The sequence below is a fragment of the Triticum urartu genome, chromosome 3A (assembly GCF_056163025.1).
Source record: "Triticum urartu cultivar PI428250 chromosome 3A, HENAU_Tu73, whole genome shotgun sequence".
In the NCBI taxonomy this organism is placed as follows: Eukaryota; Viridiplantae; Streptophyta; class Magnoliopsida; order Poales; family Poaceae; genus Triticum; species Triticum urartu.
In genome coordinates this window covers 16463230-16482863 of record NC_141875.1, presented here as the reverse complement: position 1 = coordinate 16482863, position 19634 = coordinate 16463230, and the positions used below count along the sequence as shown (strand labels likewise).

At 41.5% G+C, this 19634-nt stretch overlaps 1 long non-coding RNA gene across 8 annotated transcripts; it reads right to left on the bottom strand.

Annotated features, from left to right (window-relative positions):
- Window positions 1-110: 110 nt before the first annotated feature.
- On the bottom strand, window positions 111-10208 carry LOC147977886 (uncharacterized). Of its 8 annotated transcripts, XR_015617981.1 has the most exons (15): window positions 9442-10208; window positions 9044-9139; window positions 8342-8421; window positions 7988-8058; window positions 7229-7321; window positions 6413-6498; window positions 6208-6255; window positions 5969-6113; window positions 5225-5493; window positions 4464-5114; window positions 4001-4150; window positions 3788-3898; window positions 3060-3176; window positions 2173-2347; window positions 111-1308 (listed from the first exon to the last, which is right to left on the bottom strand). It is a non-coding gene; the product is annotated as an uncharacterized LOC147977886 (long non-coding RNA). The 8 variants fall into 8 exon arrangements; XR_015617978.1 differs by adding an exon at window positions 1695-1786 and having other exon boundaries at window positions 5969-6498; XR_015617980.1 differs by having other exon boundaries at window positions 5969-6255.
- Window positions 10209-19634: the final 9426 nt, after the last annotated feature.

Sequence of the window (19634 nt, the reverse complement as noted above, 5' to 3'; positions counted from 1 at the left end):
GACTAATGGGCTGACCCGGCCTGGACCAAAGCCCTGTTTTCTACTAGTAATAGAGATAGTTTTTTTTTATCATAGAGAAGGTTTAATCTATCCCTAGATCTATAGGGATATATGAATATATTTCAGTTTGCTTCAATTTTGAAACTGTAACATGTTTTTTTATCACAGGTTAATCAGAGAAAACCAAGCCAAAACCAGATTACCCAGTTAATTATGGAAAACCGGACAAAAACCAAACTGTAACATGTAGTGACCAACTTGTTAAACATGTAGACATGACAATTTGTTATAACTTATCTGTCATCATATAGTAACTATATATGTCATTATTACGTCTACCGGCATCACTATGATGCATAGCTTGGACTTAATTTGCGCATACAAGTTATGATTTATGATTCAGAAAAACAATTCATCTTATCAACATCTACAACTTGGAATCTCATGTGTGCATAACTGAAAGATAAGGCATCATGTTATCATGCAAGATTATAGAACACGATAACTGAAAGTTAGTGGTTCACAATTTTGAAACAGTCACGTGTAGCGACCAACTAGTTAAAATTGTAGACATTATAATATGTTATAACTTACCTGACATCGAATAGTTACATTTTTCATTATTACGCCTAGCAGCATCGCTCCAATGCATAGCTTGGACCTAACTAGGGGTTGGGGCGCGCCTCTTGAGGCAGTCTTGTGCGCTTCAATCTTATCTAAGCACATTAGGATGGCTACTTGGGTCCTGATCTCAGCTTTGTTATGTATTCAGTGAGCCATGTACATCAACATTAGCATATGTGAGTAGGAGAAGATTAATTCAAAGATACAAATGGGCTTACTAACATATTCAAAATCACTCGTACTGTACCATAATGTGAAGACTATATAACCCATCAATCAATAATATGACAAACATTTTAAATTGTCTTGCATAACAGAATTACAAATGATTCTCTGATGTATGGTCCCTTTTAGTTCTAACTCACCAATTGTTGTCAAAAGAGAAATTTTCTTTGGAATACATAAGAACAAAATATTCACTAACAGAGACATTTGAACGAAATCCTCCAAATATATGAATTAGACAACGAAAGTAGAAGCAGCGACGCAAAATAGAGATAAAGGACTAAGAGACCGCCTAACTGTAGCACCTTTCGGTAGAACAAATGTCGCCATGCCTCATTGGCCTCATCGGACACATCCTAACAGTGCAGTGCCTCCATTAGTGGCTCAACACCACGCCTCCTCACCATGGTCATCTACTCACCACCACTGCTGTCCGGTCGAGCAGGATATGTGGAAGCCCTGTAATACTTGAAAATGAGTGAAGATATTCAGTAGGATTTTTATGTAACAAAGTTTAGTAGTTCACTGGTTGGCCATTGTGAATGTAATATTTTGATCATTCTAAGCTTCATTTTAAGAGAAATATTATCATAACTAATATCCACACAGCTAATAAGGCAATATTGTAGTTGATGTTTTAATGATAAACATTGTAACTGGATTTTATTGCAGGTATCAGAAGAGCCAAACATGGATGAGCAGGAATCAGCATCTACTAAAAATACCCCTCAAAATTCCGACAACACAAACCACATGCCCAAAACAACCAACCTCCACCAAAATCCATTGGCACGTCAAAATTACAAAATCACATTACCTATAGTTTTGGTTACATCTCATCTTACCAGGACATGATTTTGAATAGGAGGTACAGTTTCGAGCCGAGTTCAAGGTGTGCGATGAGACTGGACCATGTCGATGGCAGGAATATATCCTCCTGCCAGTATATAAGTTCAAGATCTTGCGCATCAAGGCGTTCATCACTTGCTCCAGACCAAATAAAGAAATGCTGCTGCTCGTTTCAAAAAAAAAAAAGAAATGCTACTGCTGGAGACAGGCAATTTCACATATATGTAACTTGTAGTGCCGAAAGGCTAAGAGGAAGGACACAAAAATTTCTAGGAAAATTGGGAGGTCATTTTTATTTCCTGGCTATGTTCATTCCTACAGTTTGCCACACAAGCAGCAATGCACTAATTACCACATCGTGATTAAGCAAGCTCTACTAACTTTTCACTGACAACTCACGCAATTCTGCACACACAAAAGTGAATGTCTCTTTTTAGCTAGCTAGGAGGGAATGTAATTAAACAACAAAGCTACCTTGAAATTAAGGTCAAATGAGGACCTCAGCCTGTTCCCACTGCTGAGCACACGATAATGATCCTCTCCTCCACTGACATCGTGCTGAGATGACGTTCCGAAGCGTCCGTGAGGAGGAGCGACCAAAGAGGAAAGTGTCCATGGGGTGGCACAACAGGGAGTGTATATATATACCCTTCACAGAAATGCAGTATCCTTCAACGCATATACTTATATACTCATTTCACTAAATTTGGTATATACTTCTTTCGCAAAAAAAATTGGTATATACTTCCCCACAAAAAGGTGTATATATGTACTACTGTTTTAGAGTAAGTATATATATTGTAAAAGAATTGGTATATACTCCTCCCACAATTTTTTTGGTATATACTTCTCCCACGATTTTTTTGGTATATACTTCTCCACAAAGAAGACATATATACGTACTATAAAAATGAATATGCTTCATCATGAAAAAGTAAGATATGCACATCATGAAAGTTTAGTGTATGTCATCCTAGAAACTTTAATACGCGCAAGCTCAAAAAAATATGGACCACTTCACAAAAAAACTCATTTTCACAGCAATATTAAAAGTCACGAAGACATACTACATTTAGGCAGTATATACTTCAACGTATACTCATTAATATAGGCGTCTTCACAAGAAATTTTTTGCGGGAAATATGTCTTCAAAAGATGGGGAGTATATAATCCCAGAAACAGGTATATACTCTTAAAAATGGCAGTATATACGAGAATGGCGTTTTGGAGGCCGAGCTCTATGGAGCCCTTTATTTTTGAAAAATTCAAATTCAAACTTCTATGTTTCAAAAAATTCTAAAAAAGTATGCATGTATGTAAGGATGTAACCCACATGTGTGTAAAAATTCATGATGAAATACCTTGAGTTGCGACCTGTATAAAAAAGACAAATTCATGGCTTGGGAGGATGAATAGTATCATGTGTTAAACAGCCCCAGATTTTTTTTTGCACAACCCTCATTTCAACGTATTTTGCCCTGAAAATTTACACACAAGTGTGTTATACCTTCATGTATATCTGTTTTTTTGGGAACTTTTTGAAACGTAAAAATATGAATTTGGATGAAATTTGAAATTTGAATTTGGAGGCCTCATTGGAGCTCGGTCACCAAAAGGGATTTCCGAGTATATACTTGTTAGAAAATATAGCATATACTCCTTCAAAACATAGGTAGTACGCCATCCTACAAAAGGAGTCGGTATACGCTTGTGTGGCAGATGCATGGGCAGTACATTCATACTCAAGAAAACAGTACGTATGTTCTTAAAAAAATTGTACTATAGTTCAAACAAAACATAGTAGTACGACTTCATTATAGCAATAGCAAAAAGATGGCAGGGCAGTACCATAAAAAACCAGCGGCAAGCAAACCATTTTGCAATTCAGATGAAAAGGAAATATTAGCAGTTGTCTGCAGAGCAGTATCCACAGCAGAGGGAACAAATCCAAGTTCTGTACAGTGCACAATCCTCAACAAGGCACCATCAAGCTAGCTTGTTCTCTCCCTACCTCCTTAATCTGATAATACCAACCCCTCGACCCTCCACTCTCAGTTTCATATCAGATCAAGAGAGAGAGAGGACACACCTGGGAAAGAGCGCACACGGACAAAACCCACGCCAGCCCTCTAATCCGTCACCGAGGGGTTGCCTCCTGCCCAGGTCAGGCAAAAAGAACGACCGTCCAAATGGCGCATATCTGTTAGATAAACCAATTAGAAATATTATCTTCCTTCGTCACCTCTTACATATCCTCTGTTGACTTAATATAACATAACTAATGCTGGCACATCATTGCTACCTTGCAAAGGACAGCTGCCAAAGCAAAAATATCAAGAACTTGCAACACCTCCTGGGGTGCTTCTGTGTGCTTCCTTCCAGAAACATCCCGAGGCGATGAAGGTCGGCTCGTGCAACAAACTTAATCACCACCTTAAAATTCCTCTGTCGGCTGAATCAAAAGGAAAAGAAAAATACATTCAGAACACTGAACACATACAAACCAGCCAGGGACAAAATAAATATTGATTGTGAAATAGCTGAACTCTGGGAGTCAGAGCCATCATCATCGTCAAGCAGAGTGATCCAAAACTCTATGGCAGTGAAATGTAATGGGCCTGCCATGTACAGGCTCTTCCTGCCATCGTGTACACTGGCAGGTAACAGACAGGATCACAGGATAGCAAATGATTGATAAACAACATAACTGAAAATGGTAAATATATATAACTGTAGAAAATGATTCACAATATATGTTCACTTACAATGATATTGCCCTTCCAAGTTGCGACATGCAGTGGCCTGTTCCCCTTGTTGTCTTCCAGATGACTAACTGAGACATCAGGCTTCAGCAACTCAACCACAATTTCAGCATTTGTTCCTTTGGACGCCATATGCAGTGCCGTCTGCCCCTTCTTGTCCGTTCTTAAACCAATCCCTAGATCCTTACTTAACAATGATCTAACAACTTCCACATGGCCCATCCTCGCCGCGGTATGCAAAACTGTTTTCCCATTATTTCTCGCAATTTTAGCAAGGCTGGCATCAGTTTCCAGTAGGAGGTTGACAATGTCAATGTGACCCTGAATGGCAGCAGTTTCCAAAGCTGTGGCGTTTACATAGTTTGTGGTCATAGCTAGTGCAGGAAAGGCCTGCAGCAGCTCCTTCAAAACATCTGCAAAATCAAGAAATGGAAGAGGAGAATAAGCCACAATTCTTTTGGAAATTTACCTTCAATTATTATCAAGCAAGTCAGCTAATATGATCTCCAGTATCAGAAAGTCCACAGATCAGAATGATACAAGCTCCAATAGAGAATTAAGCAGAGTGAGAAGACGCCCTGTGCAGGTTCACCGGCTCTTTGATCACTGCTCGGCTGAGGACGTGGGCGATGTGACTTTCAGAGTGATTGAAACCTGCAGTACAAATTCAGATTAGGACACACACGCGTGCACACATGATTTTCTTCAGGTCATGAGAGTGCTGCTGATTAATCATGGGGATAATAGAAGAACAAGAAACACACATCATAGACTCGTAGTGGTGGAGGTCCTTGTCCGGAAGCTGGGCGATGAAATGGTTGGCCTTGCCCGGCCCGTGATGAAGCTGTCCTTGCCCGGCTGGAGGGGGAACCGTAACGCCTTGGTCGACGCCAGAATCACGGCCTGGCCCGTGGCAGCCTTGGCTTGGCTGCGATTATGGCGAGGAGGTTAGTCGTCCTGCCTCCTTCCACGACGTGTTGTCGCACGACAAATTAAATTAGAAACTCTCAATGAGCTAGGATTGTCCAAATTTCTGTACAAATGAGGCAAACCATTGAATTCGTTAGGCGCCCTTCTGTAGAGGCAGATACTGATAGGAGGGTATTTCAGTTTATTATGCATTAAGGTAACATTAATACGGTGTCCACAAACCACCAATGTTGACATTGTTACATCCTCAATTATTCTCGTTGATTAGAGAGGTTATTTTTTAGGAAACGTTTAATATCACCTATCTTGTCTACAACCTAGCAAAGAAAAGATGTAGTTAGTCACTGAAGAAATTGTTCTTTCATTATAAACGAAACTTAATGAGCCGAGATTTATTTGCTAAAAAACAAGAGTGCATCTTAGGCGTGGGTGGGTGTATTTCATAGAAGGATTATCTTGTGAAGCATAAGTAAATGTATATTTAACGAAGACTTTAATTACACAATCACAAAACGGCAGAATTCAGTGAGGGAAGGGCAAAATAAAATAAAGGAAATAGCTAGGGGCCGGGTATTTACCTACTTATGCCTTGCTCAAATTCCCTCCTCATGCCGCTACATTATTGATCTTGGTAGCCTGGCGAGGTTTCAGTTTTGATCTACTAATGCTTGCATCTAGCGGACATATACTTCTAATTTTCTGTTTCTAAAGATTAGGTGGAGTCTTCAAAGGAGAATACAATTAGTAAATAGTAGTTGAAACTTTAAGACCTTCTTCGATCTTGAAAACTGAAATAGAGCGAGGCCTAAGCACTCACCAGTAGATACATGTAGTTCAAATTTCGTGTAAAACACTTGAGCGAGGCCTAAAGATGAGTACCACCATTACAACAGAAGTTTTTTTTATTAACTATGATGCATATGACACAGAAAGGCACAAATTTGCAGGGAAGACTAAAGTGGAACTGGATTATTCAAACTAATTTGGTTAGTAAAAACAAAAATAAAATTAAACCAGTTTACCTGGCACCTGGTCTGAGTTTGCATACAGATTCTGAATATGCAGAAGGGTGTTGCATACTATCCAAGATTGAACTGTCAAGCTTAATCTTAAAATGGTGGAAATAAAAAGAAAAGCATCAAATGATTATTACCAGAAGTTCCTCTACAACTATATAAATTATTAATGCAATCAAGCCTAATGTTTATTATAGCTACTTCTACAAAGTTAGGATGCCTACTCCTTGTATCAACTGATACTAACTTTGTATGTGACACTGAGTACTCCCTCCGTAAAGAAATATAAGAGCATTTAGAGCACTATTTTCGTGAACTAAACGCTCTTATATTTCTTTATAGAGGAAGAACATAGGAGCTCAATTTCAGGAAGGTACATTCAGTAATGTGTATTTGAAAATAAATGTCACGCAAATACAATTGTACTCAGTAATGCTATGAAAATGTCATTTTCTTTACACATATTACAACTTTGGCATGTACATTTCGACATAATAATTTTGGAAACTTCCAGTTTATATTCACTTTGATGAAGCTCACGCTGAAATTTGACTTCATAGACCTGACGTGCCTTATCTTGTTCTTTTTTAGGGGTCCTTATCTCATATTTATGTGTCAAAACACTGGCTAATCCTGTCATGCTAAGTGCAAAAACGTCCAATGTAATCACACAAAGGATTTGGTAAGGCACATTTGGTAGAAGTGCCACTAACCATTTTTTCTTTGCTGCTGCAATGAAATCTTCATAAACATATGTAAAACTACTTTTGAGTTGTAGCCATGTGTATCTTATGAACATATATAAAATACAACTGTGTTTACCTTGAAAGCTGAATTCCTGCGCTATGAAGAATCAATCGAGAAATACAAACCCTGGAGGCACCAAGTCCGAACATAAGACTGCAACCAGTGGTCCTGTGCATCAACAAAATAAATTAATTAGCTTCCCATGGACACCAACTCTAAACAACACTCTATGTTTCCAGGAAAGGCTTGCTAGGAGTTGTCGTGTGATTGTCAAAATTGAGCAGAATCGGTTAGGAAGACATGCTTGATGGTTGAAAAACAAAACTACATAATCGAGCAGAGTCTATATAATCAAAGTAGATTCTTGAGGAACATATAGCCATGTAGCATCATACATTCCAAACCAAATCAAGACTTGGATTCTTGTCACCTAGTACGCTCCATTGTAGCTATCTACCAGCAGCACCCCCATATGGGAAGCAGAATAGAAGACATGTTCAGCTGCACTTGCATACTGCAGGGGAGGAAGACGCAGAACCTAGTTCACCGATGTATCTCACGTAACATTAACTAGTTAATCCATCTCCATATGTGAAGCAGAAGAGAAGACATGAATATTTAATCGGACATGATATAAGACGGCAAGACTCAAATTTTACATGACCATTATATTATCGGAAGTAAGCGAAATGACACCACTGGTGGTATGATGTAATGAACATATCAAACTAAACTAAGTGTAAGTAGAAGCTGAACACACATCTTTACATAATTAAAGCATCCTCAGAATATTCATCTCGCAATAATAAATATAGTTATAGTAATAAAACTAACCAGGTCAATCAGTTTTTTCAGTACAATGAAAACATGGCATTTCACTATCCTGGGACGCATCCCTTTATGGTCTGCAGAGGAGAAGACATTTGTAGACTTAGAAAGGCAAAGTAATATGTAAACATCAGCAAGAGAATGGTTAAATGGCAGTATTTTTCCTGGTCTCACAGCCTACCACATCAGCAAATTACAAACTTTTTATTTAGTTTTTTAAAGATGGAAACCAGCACTGATACGTGCAAAGTTCTGTACACTGTTGGTATGGAGTAGTAAGTTATAACAAAGTTACAAAATTACAAGAAAATAAGGCAGATTAGCACATAGTTAGCAAGTAAAAAACAGGAGCCGCAATACCTTTCAGGGTATTTTGATCTGAAAGCATGAAATAAGGGACCTCCATGTTCTCTCAACATGGATCTAGACACTCCCGAAACCTTGAATCAGAAGAGCAATTCCATGATTAGATTTACTTCTAGGAGAGCAGACTAATGCATTTATCACAGTTGGAAAGCCTAATAAAAACATTAGTTTGAAACCTCACTGTAAACGGCTGTTATTAACAATTTTCTAGTAGCTTTTTACTCGGCCCGTAGTCTTCATACATCACTGTGAAATTACAGAAGATACAAACCGGTACTCTAAAGAGTGCAGACTAATGTATTCATCACAAGTGGAAACAGTAGCAGATACTGTTAAGTCAAAACTTTTCTACTGAGTTTAGTATGCAGCAGTAAATGCTGTTATCAACATTTTCAACTGAGCCTTTCCGCAAAAAAAAACACATTTTGTACTGAGCTCGAAGCTTTCATACAGCAAAGGTTTGTCGGGGACCTGTCAACGGAACACAACGAAGTGGGTAGGGAACGAATGATGGCAACCACGCCGCCCTCTAAACATCTACGCATCACATGTTAGGCATGAACTCTAATTTCTGAGGTTAACAATGGAGAAAGCTGTACGGCAACAACTGTATGACTTGGTCCTTATGCATCATTATTGTTGGATCGATTTTCGGAAAAGCAATCACAAAGACAAAAGGAAGATTAAATCCCATACCAAATTGACCACTTACAGCAGGTAGACTGTAGACCTCTAAGAACCACTTATAAGATCTCGTCGCATTGTCAGTAAGCTCACCGTTTATTAATATACCTGCAACAACAACAACAACAAAAACACATTAGTAATTAGCGCTTTATAAGGGAATTACCCAGCTTTACTGAGTTGATTAACAATTTACTTGAGAGAACACCTAGGTGATCTATCTTGCAATTTGTAGAGACAGAGAGACCTGAAAAACTGTAACTACATTTTTGGAGCTGGTGTCTTGAACTCTGAACATGTCAATCCATCCTCAATGACCCAAAATCGCATTTTTTTTGCAAAGTAGCGCAAGACCGTGTAAAAATAGACACAGGCAGCAGCAAATAACAACATGGACACATAGGCAATACCTCCGCCTGAGAAAATCTGTAAACTGTAGGGCGAAGGCTCTTCTGTAGTAGGCGCACTGGAGGACGGGCTCCTGCATCGCCGGAGAGCACGCAAGCCTCGCTGGGGGGCGTGATGTCAATGCGTGGAACAGACGCTGCGGATGGGACAAGAGGTGTTCCAGCCATCTGATCCACTGCGACGGAGCGCCGTCCCTCCGACCACCACGGCCATGGAACGCCATGCCACCCTCGTGCAGCCTCCCCTACTTCGTCAGCGACCCTGCAGCAGCAACAGCACCCTGCATCCCCACCCCCGCCTCGTCCCCGTCCCGCGCGAGCTTCAGATCGACACAGACGGCGTCGTGGGGAATGTCTAGAGCGACCATGAGCTGGGAATAGAGGCGCATCACGACCTGGTCTTCGTCGTTGCGGGCGAGAGCGGGGAGCCAGGAGAGGTCACGCCCACCGCGCAGTCCCCAGAGACCTCGGCAGCGCACCCGACACCGCGGCGGCTGCCCGAGACCGGCCCTCCATGCCGGCGGCGGTGCAGCGCGGACTGGAGGCCTGGCCCCTCGCTCTGCCTCGTGCTCCTTCCGGAGCTCCCCGCCGCCAATCTGCTCCGTCCCACCTCCTGCCTTCCCATGTTTCTCGCAGATCCGCTGCCGCCGCCGCTCGTGTGCGCCGCTAGAGGGTGGGCAAGGAAGCGGAGAGAGGAAGAGGAGGCGGCGGGCGACGCTAGGAAGAGGAGGAGGAGACGAAGACGTGCGCCAGGAAACAACTAATCGTTGTGTTTGTCTCGTCTTTTTTTTTCCTCGACCTGAACAGAAGCCCTAATGACGTGGCTAGCGCGAGGGCGCGCCGTTGATGCGTAGCTGAATGTTTTGAAAAGGAAGTGCGTACAAGTTACGAGTAACTTCAGGATAACAATTAATCTCATCGACAACTACAACCTTGGAATCTCATGTGTATGCACATAACTAAAGAGAAGGCATTCATTCATGTTATTGTGCAAGATTACAGAACATGATAACTCCAGGTTAGTGGTTCATCCATACAAATGTACTAGCAAAGCATAATATTTTCTTTAGTAGAATCATGGACAACCTCACTAGCCTGGGCAGGTAACTTTTCTGAATAAGGAGATGGTAGCCTGGCCGGAGGGGCATTAGCTTGGATGGAACCCTAGGACATGAAATTATTGTAGGCCAGGCAGAGGACATGAAACAAACACATCGGACCCACACAGCCTGGAAAGGCAACTTTTTTGAAAATTTAACATCCAGCGCACGTAACATTTTTTCTCAGGCATGGAGCCCATGACTCCAACCAAACTGGCTCTTATCGTTTGGTAGTAAAGTTGACCTATAGCTCTAACCATCTGGCTTCGTCCCTGCTGACAAGATGCATTAAGTATTGATTCCTTCAAACAGTGCTAGCTGAATACATGTGAGTGTACGTGTATTTTTCTTACGATATCTCTTTAATAAAGGCGTCTATCGATTCTTCATCACGCATTTAGATGATGTTCAATCCCAAAAGAGTCCAGCTTCCTACCTTTGTTTCACAAATGTATACGACCAACAACATAGAAACACACAACGAAAAACAAACCTAGTTGTTGTTGTCACTGAACCAATGTATGAGTAGGGGATATGGTATTTTCTCTTTGCGGGTGAAAACTTGTATTACTCAACTCTTCAAGTCCTTACAATCATCAGCAGATATGGCCCTAAAGAAACTTCTTGGGCAAATTTAGCTAAGCGATTGCTAACCCTTTTGAGTGTGAGTTACATGAGTAATACCAGAATCACGAAGACACATAAGATGCCTAATCTCTTTAACAAGAGAGGAGTAGATGGATCTATCTACCTCCTTCGCCTGGATAAGCTTGACTGCAGTAAAAGAATCCATCTCGGTCATTATTGGAAGATCACATCTTTGTATGGCAGAAGCCAAGCCCTCCATACAAGCACATAGCTCCGCTTCAAGAGCATCTCGATAGGTGAAAAGATCTCTGCGCAAGATGAAAAATATAAAGCTACCGTCCACATCTCTAAACACCGTACCTGCTCCTGCTGAACTTCCCTTGCCAAACGATCCATCAATGGGACATGTTGGCATTAGCGCTTGCAAAGTAAGTTTGCAGGGTTCCTTATGTGTGAAGGATGACGTACACCAAGACAAAGTAGATAGATCAATGTTTAGGTTCAATCGTGGCGTTCGAGCGCGATTCAATCCATTTTTGGGATAGGTAATGAAGAGAGCGTTTCGACTAGTTGGTCACTCGAATACATGATGCTTTCATACATAGGTTGGTGGAATTGAGTACCTAATTCTTAAGCTGATGAATCTCTCGAGTCTTGACTAAGCTTCGAGTCCATAAATCGTGGCATTTCGAATCTCTTGAGCCATGGGTTTGAGATGAGCATGACATTCCGATCCTATGTTTTTCCTATTCCCGCGTGTTCACTGGTAGAAAAAGGGCCTGTTGTCCCGGTTCGTAAGGGCCTTTAGTCCCAGTTCCTGAACCGGGACTAAAGTGTCGGTACTAATGCCCTGTACCTTTAGTCCTGGTTCAATCCAGAACCGGGACTGATGGGCCTCCACGTGGCCTGTGCGCGGAGCCCACGCAGGAGACCTTTTGGTCCCGGTTGGTGGCACCAACCGGGACCAATAGGCATCCACGCGTCAGCATTTCTGTGGCTGGGGTTTTTGTTTTTTTATAGGGGGGGGGGGGGGGTTGGGGGTTTTGGGGGGTTAATTTAGGTGTTTCATATATTGTGTTAGCTAGCTATAATTAATAAAGAGAAGTGTCCTCTCTTATGTCCGTGCTTAGTCGACGCTACGTACTATACATACGTATAGAGAGGACTAGACACGCTGGTTAGCTAGTAAGCAAACGAAGGAAACAGAAGATCGTCATGAACATATATGCATACAGAGAGAAGTGATATCGACCACCTCTCCTTCTCCGAGAGATTGGTCGAACAACAAGTTCTCGTATATCTATCCGACACTACCGGCTACATATATACAATAATTATCTCTTACAAATATAATCATACGGACTCATGGTCCACATAGTATTCTCCGTCTTCAGCGATCACGTGGTCAAGAAAGAATGCCGCCAATTCCTCTTGAATTGCTCGCATGCGAGCTGGTGCTAGGAGTTCATCCCGCTTCCGAAACATCTAATTTGAAGAAGGGGGTCAATACATACATACATACATATATATATATATATATATATATATATATATATATATATATATGAATGAATGAAACTCAATACAAATGATGGTAATAAAATAAAATTGTGAATGTTGTTATTTACGTACTTCATATTGTTCGTCAGAGTACCCGCCCCGCTCACAGGTCGTGTGGCGGATGGACTCGCAGACGTAGTATCCACAGAAATCATTCCCTTTTTCCTGCCACAACCACTTTACAAGAAATAGAGGTCAATCAATCTGATAAGCAAGAATGCTAAATGGTATTGATGAAACTAGCGCTTGAATCACTAGGAGATGCGCGGAACATGCTACTATAGTACTTACTTTCGGGTATCTAAATTCCAGCTCCTTCGGCAGTCCCGGAACTTTTCTGGTGAATTTTCTCCAAACCCTGCCGGACAAAGAAAACAATTACTTGATATCAGGAAATGAACAAAGTTGCTGATATGGTGGATAATGATCGATTTAACTTACTTCTTGAGGATTTCAGTCATGTCCGCATACTCCTAGGGATCTTTTCGTTTAGAGTCCAAGACGGTTACTACTCCCTGCTCAAGCCTAATCTCTAGGAGAATATAGTGGAAACTGCACACGCATGCATAACTCATCAATTACATTACTATAACCTGGACTAATATATAAGGGAAACCGAATATGCATAAGACAGTAACACTCACTTGAAGTTGTAAGAAAAGAGTATTATATCTTTGTTTTCATTTTTTTTGAACGATCGTAGCAAGTTAGCCTCGGTATCTCCGGGACGATGTTGAACCTCAGTTGCATCTATGAGATATGTGTTAACGAACCCAATATCACCGATTTGTCTTTTCTTCAATTCGGCGATCTTCATTCTGCATAATATAGTGAGAATAATTATAAATACATGCAATGAAAGAGATGAGCTATATAGAGAGACTTGATGACAGAAGTAGTAGTACTTACAGACAGTTGCAGGTGATCGTTGTTTTATCGAGGGCCAATTGATTGAAAAACTGATAGAACTCCTCAAATGGAATAGACAACAGTTCAATTCCAACGAGGTCATGCTCCGGTTTAACTCTCGCATACAAAGTACTCCTCCCCCCAGACTCTCTGCAGATTTTCAAGTACCAATCATGTAATCTTCGCATAATCGTTGTTAAAGATTTTTCATCTTTGACGAGAGGCTTCCCGTACTCGTATCTTTGTATCTGCACCTCCATGGGATCATAATGTACATCGTCGGGCAGGTAATCGTCAACATTGCCATAATCGGGCACCATCCTCGGATCGACGATGTCGCTAGGCACCTTGAGGGGGGGGCACGATTGCTTCGCTTGTTCGCCGAGCTGGGCAATTTGTTTCCCAGCTGCTCGTCGTTCTTTCAGCCTTTGATCACTGACTATACTTCCCGACCGCTCCGCTTCGGCCCATGTCTTTGCAATAATGCGCTCATAGTTGCCTTTCGGCGGAGACTTGGGTGGTTTTGTTGGGGAACGTAGTAATTTCAAAAAAATTCCTACGCACACGCAAGATCATGGTGATGCATAGCAACGAGAGGGGAGAGTGTGATCTACGTACCCTTGTAGATCGACAACGGAAGCGTTAACTTGGTTGATGTAGTCGTACGTCTTCACGGCCCGACCGATCAAGCACCGAAACTACGACACCTCCGAGTTCTAGCACACGTTCAGCTCGATGACGATCCCCGGACTCCGATCCAGCAAAGTGACGGGGAAGAGTTCCGTCAGCACGACGGCGTGGTGATGATCTTGATGTACTACTGTCGCAGGGATTCGCCTAAGCACCGCTACAATATTATCGAGGACTATGGTGGAAGGGGGCACCGCACACGGCTAAGAATATGATCACGTGGATCAACTTGTGTCTCTAGGGGGTGCCCCTGCCTCCGTATATAAAGGCTCAAGGGAGGGGGACCGGCCGGCCAGGAGAGGCGCGCCAGGAGGAGTCCTACTCCCTCCGGGAGTAGGACTCCCCCCCTTTCCTAGTTGGAATAGGATTCGCGGAGGGGGGGGGAAGAGGAGAGAGAGGAGGAAGGGGGGCCGGCCCCCTCTCCTTGTCCTATTCGGACCAAGGGGGGAGGGGCGCGCGGCCCATCTCTGGCCACCTCTCCTCTCTTCCACTAAGGCCCACTAAGGCCCATATACCTCCCGGGGGGTTCCGGTAACCTCCCGGTAATTCGGTAAAATCCCGATTTCACCCGGAACACTTCCGATATCCAAACATAGGCTTCCAATATATCAATCTTTATGTCTCGACCATTTCGAGACTCCTCGTCATGTCCGTGATCACATCCGGGACTCCGAACAACCTTCGGTACATCAAAACGCATAAACTCATAATATAACTATCATTGAGACCTTAAGCGTGCGGACCCTACGGGTTCGAGAACAATATAGACATGACCAAGACACGTCTCCGGTCAATAACCAATAGCGGGACCTGGATGCCCATATTGGTTCCTACATATTCTACGAAGATCTTTTATCAGTCAGACCGCATAACAACATACGTTGTTCCCTTTGTCATCGGTATGTTACTTGCCCGAGATTCGATCGTCGGTATCCTATACCTAGTTCAATCTCGTTACCGGCAAGTCTCTTTACTCGTTCCGTAATACATCATCCCGCAACTAACTCATTAGTTGCAATGCTTGCAAGGCTTAAGTGATGTGCATTACCGAGAGGGCCCAGAGATACCTCTCCGACAATCGGAGTGACAAATCCTAATCTCGAAATACGCCAACCCAACATGTACCTTTGGAGACACCTATAGAGCACCTTTATAATCACCCAGTTATGCTGTGACGTTTGGTAGCACACAAAGTGTTCCTCCGGCAAATGGGAGTTGCATAATCTCATAGTCATAGGAACATGTATAAGTTATGAAGAAAGAAATAGCAACATACTAAACGATCGGGTGCTAAGCTAATGGAATGGGTCATGTCAATCAGATCATTCACCTAATGACGTGATCCCGTTAATCAAATAACAACTCTTTGTCCATGGTTAGGAAACATAACCATCTTTGATTAACGAGCTAGTCAAGTAGAGGCATACTAGTGACACTCTGTTTGTCTATGTATTCACACATGTATTATGTTTCCGGTTAATACAATTCTAGCATGAATAATAAACATTTATCATGATATAAGGAAATAAATAATAACTTTATTATTGCCTCTAGGGCATATTTCCTTCAGTCTCTCACTTGCACTAGAGTCAATAATCTAGATCACATCGCCATGTGATTTAACATCAATAGTTCACATCTTTATGTGATTGGTTCACATCTCCATGTGACTAACACCCAAAGGGTTTACTAGATTCAATAATCTAGTTCACATCGCTATGTGATTAAGACCCAAAAAGTGATCATGTTTTGCTTGTGAGAGAAGTTTAGTCAACGGGTCTGCCACATTCAGATCTGCATGTATTTTGCAAATTTCTATGTCAACAATGCTCTGCATGGAGCTACTCTAACTAATTGCGCCCACTTTCAATATGTATCCAGATTGAGACTTAGAGTCATCTGGATCAGTGTTAAAACTTGCATCGACGTAACCCTTTACGACGAACCTTTTGTCACCTTCGTAATCGAGAAACATATCCTTATTCCAGTAAGGATAATTTTGACCGCTGTCCATTGATCTACTCCTAGATCACTATTGTACTCCCTCTCTAAACACAGTGTATGGTATACAATAGATCTGGTACACAGCATGGCATACTTTATAGAACCTATGACTGAGGCATAGGGAATGACTTTCATTCTCTTTCTATCTTCTGCCGTGGTCGGGCTTTGAGTCTTACTTAACTTCACACCTTGTAACACAGGCAAGAACTCTTTCTTTGACTGCTCCATTTTGAACTACTTCAAAATCTTGTCAAGGTTTGTACTTATTGAAAAAACTTATCAAGCGTCTTGATCTATCTCTATAGATCTTGATACTCAATATGTAAGCAGCTTCACCGAGGTCTTTCTTTGAAAAATTTCTTTCAAACACTCCTTTATGCTTTGCAGAATAATTCTACATTATTTCCGATCAACAATATGTCATTCACATATACTTATCAGAAATGTTGTAGTGCTCCCACTCACTTTCTTGTAAATACAGGCTTCATCGCAAGTCTGTATAAAACTATATGCTTTGATCAACTTATCAAAGCGTATATTCCAACTCCGAGATGCTTGCACCAGTCCATAGATGGATCGCTGGAGCTTGCATATTTTGTTAGCACCTTTAGGATTGACAAAATCTTCTTGTTGCATCACATACAACTTCTTCTTTGATAAATCCATTAAGGAATGCAGTTTTGTTTATCCATTTGCCAGATTTCATAAAATGCGGCAATTGCTAACATGATTCGGACAGACCTAAGCATAGATACGAGTGAGAAACTCTCATCGTAGTCAACACCTTGAACTTGTCGAAAACTTTTGCGACAATTCTAGCTTTGTAGATAGTAACACTACTATCAGTGTCCGTCTTCCTCTTGAAGATCCATTTATTATCAATGGCTTGCCGATCATCGGGCAAGTCCACCAAAGTCCACACTTTGTTCTCATACATGGATCCTATCTCAGATTTCATGGCCTCAAGCCATTTATCGGAATCTGGGCTCATCATCGCTTCCTCATAGTTCGTAGGTTCGTCATGGTCAAGTAACATGACCTCCAGAATAGGATTACCATACCACTCTGGTGCGGATCTCACTCTGGTTGACCTACGAGGTTTGGTAGTAACTTGATCCGAAGTTACATGATCATCATCATTATCTTCCTCACTAATTGGTGCAGGAGTCACAGGAACAAATTTCTGTGATGAACTACTTTCCAATTATGGAGCAGGTACAGTTACCTCATCAAGTTCTACTTTCCTCCCACTCACTTCTTTCGAGAGAAACTCCTTCTCTAGAAAGGATCCATTCTTAGCAACGAATGTCTTGCCTTCAGATCTGTGATAGAAGGTGTACCCAACTGTCTCCTTTGGGTATCCTATGAAGACATATTTCTCCGATTTGGGTTTGAGCTTATCAGGATGAAACTTTTTCAGATAAGCATCTCAACCCCAAACTTTAAGAAACGACAACTTTGGTTTCTTGCCAAACCACAGTTCATAAGGCGTCGTCCCAACGGATTTTGATGGGGCCCTATTTAACGTGAATGCAGCTGTCTCTAATGCATGACCCCAAAACGATAGTGGTAAATCGGTAAGAAACATCATAGATTGTACTATATCCAATAAAGTACGGTTATGATGTTCGGACACACCATTATGCTGTGGTGTTCCAGGTGGCATGAATTTGTGAAACTATTCCACATTGTTTTAATTGAAGACCAAACTCGTAACTCAAATATTCGTCTCCGCGATCAGATCGTGGAAACCTTATCTTCTTGTCACGATGATTTTCCACTTCACTCTGAAATTCTTTGAACTGTTCAAATGTTTCAGACTTATGTTTCATCAAGTAGATATCCCCATATCTGCTCAAATCATCTGTGAAGGTCAGAAAATAACGATACCTACCGCGAGCCTCAACACTCATCGGATCACATACATCAGTATGTATTATTTCCAATAAGTCAGTTGCTCGCTCCATTGTTCCGGAGAACGGAGTTTTAGTCATCTTGCCCATAAGGCATGGTTTGCAAGCATCAAGTGATTCATAATCAAGTGATTCCAAAATCCCATCAGCATGGAGTTTCTTCATGCGCTTTACACCAATATGACCTAAACGGCAGTGCCACAAATAAGTTGCACTATCATTATTAACTTTGCATCTTTTGTCTTCAATATTATGAATATGTGTATCACTACGATCGAGATCCAATGAACCATTTTCATTGGGTGTGTAACCATATAAGGTTTTATTCATGTAAACAGAACAACAATTATTCTCTAACTTAAATGAATAACCGTATTGCAATAAACATGATCAAATCATATTCATGCTCAACGCAAACACCAAATAACACTTATTTAGGTTCAACACTAATCCCGAAAGTATAGGGAGTGTGCGATTATGATCATAACAATCTTGGGACTACTTCCAACACACATCGTCACTTCACCCTTAACTAGTTTCTGTTCATTCTGCAACTCCCGTTTCGAGTTACTACTCTTAGCAACTGAAGCAGTATCAAATACCGAGGGGTTGCTACGAACACTAGTAAAATACACATTAATAATCTGTATATCAAATATACCTTTGTTTACTTTGCCATCCTTCTTATCCGCCAAATACTTGGGGCAGTTCCGCTTTCAGTGACCAGTCCCTTTGCAGTAGAAGCACTTAGTCTCAGGCTTAGGACCAGACTTGGGCTTCTTCACTTGAGCAGCAACTTGCTTGCCGTTCTTCTTGAAGTTCCCCTTCTTCCCTTTGCCCTTTTATTGAAACTAGTGGTCTTGTCTACCATCAACACTTGATGCTTCTTCTTGATTTCTACCTTCATTGATTTCATCATCATGAAAAGCTCGGGAGTCGTTTTCGTCATCCCTTGCATACTATAGTTCATCACGAAGTTCTACTAACTTGGTGATGGTGACTAGAGAATTCTGTCAATCACTATCTTATCTGGAAGATTAACTCCCACTTGATTCAAGCGATTGTAGTACCCAGACAATCTGAGCACATGCTCACTAGTTGAGCGATTCTCCTCCATCTTTTGGCTATAGAACTTGTTGGAGACTTCATATCTCTCAACTCGGGTATTTGCTTGAAATATTAACTTCAACTCCTGGAACATCTCATATGGTCCATGAAGTTCAAAACGTCTTTGAAGTCCCGATTCTAAACCGTTAAGCATGGTGCACTAAACTATCAAGTAGTCATCATATTGAGCTAGCCAAACGTTCATAACGTCTGCATCTGCTCCTGCAATAGGTCTGTCACCTAGCGGTGCATCAAGGACATAATTCTTCTGTGCAGCAATGAGGATAAACCTTAGATCACGGATCCAATCCGCATCATTGCTACT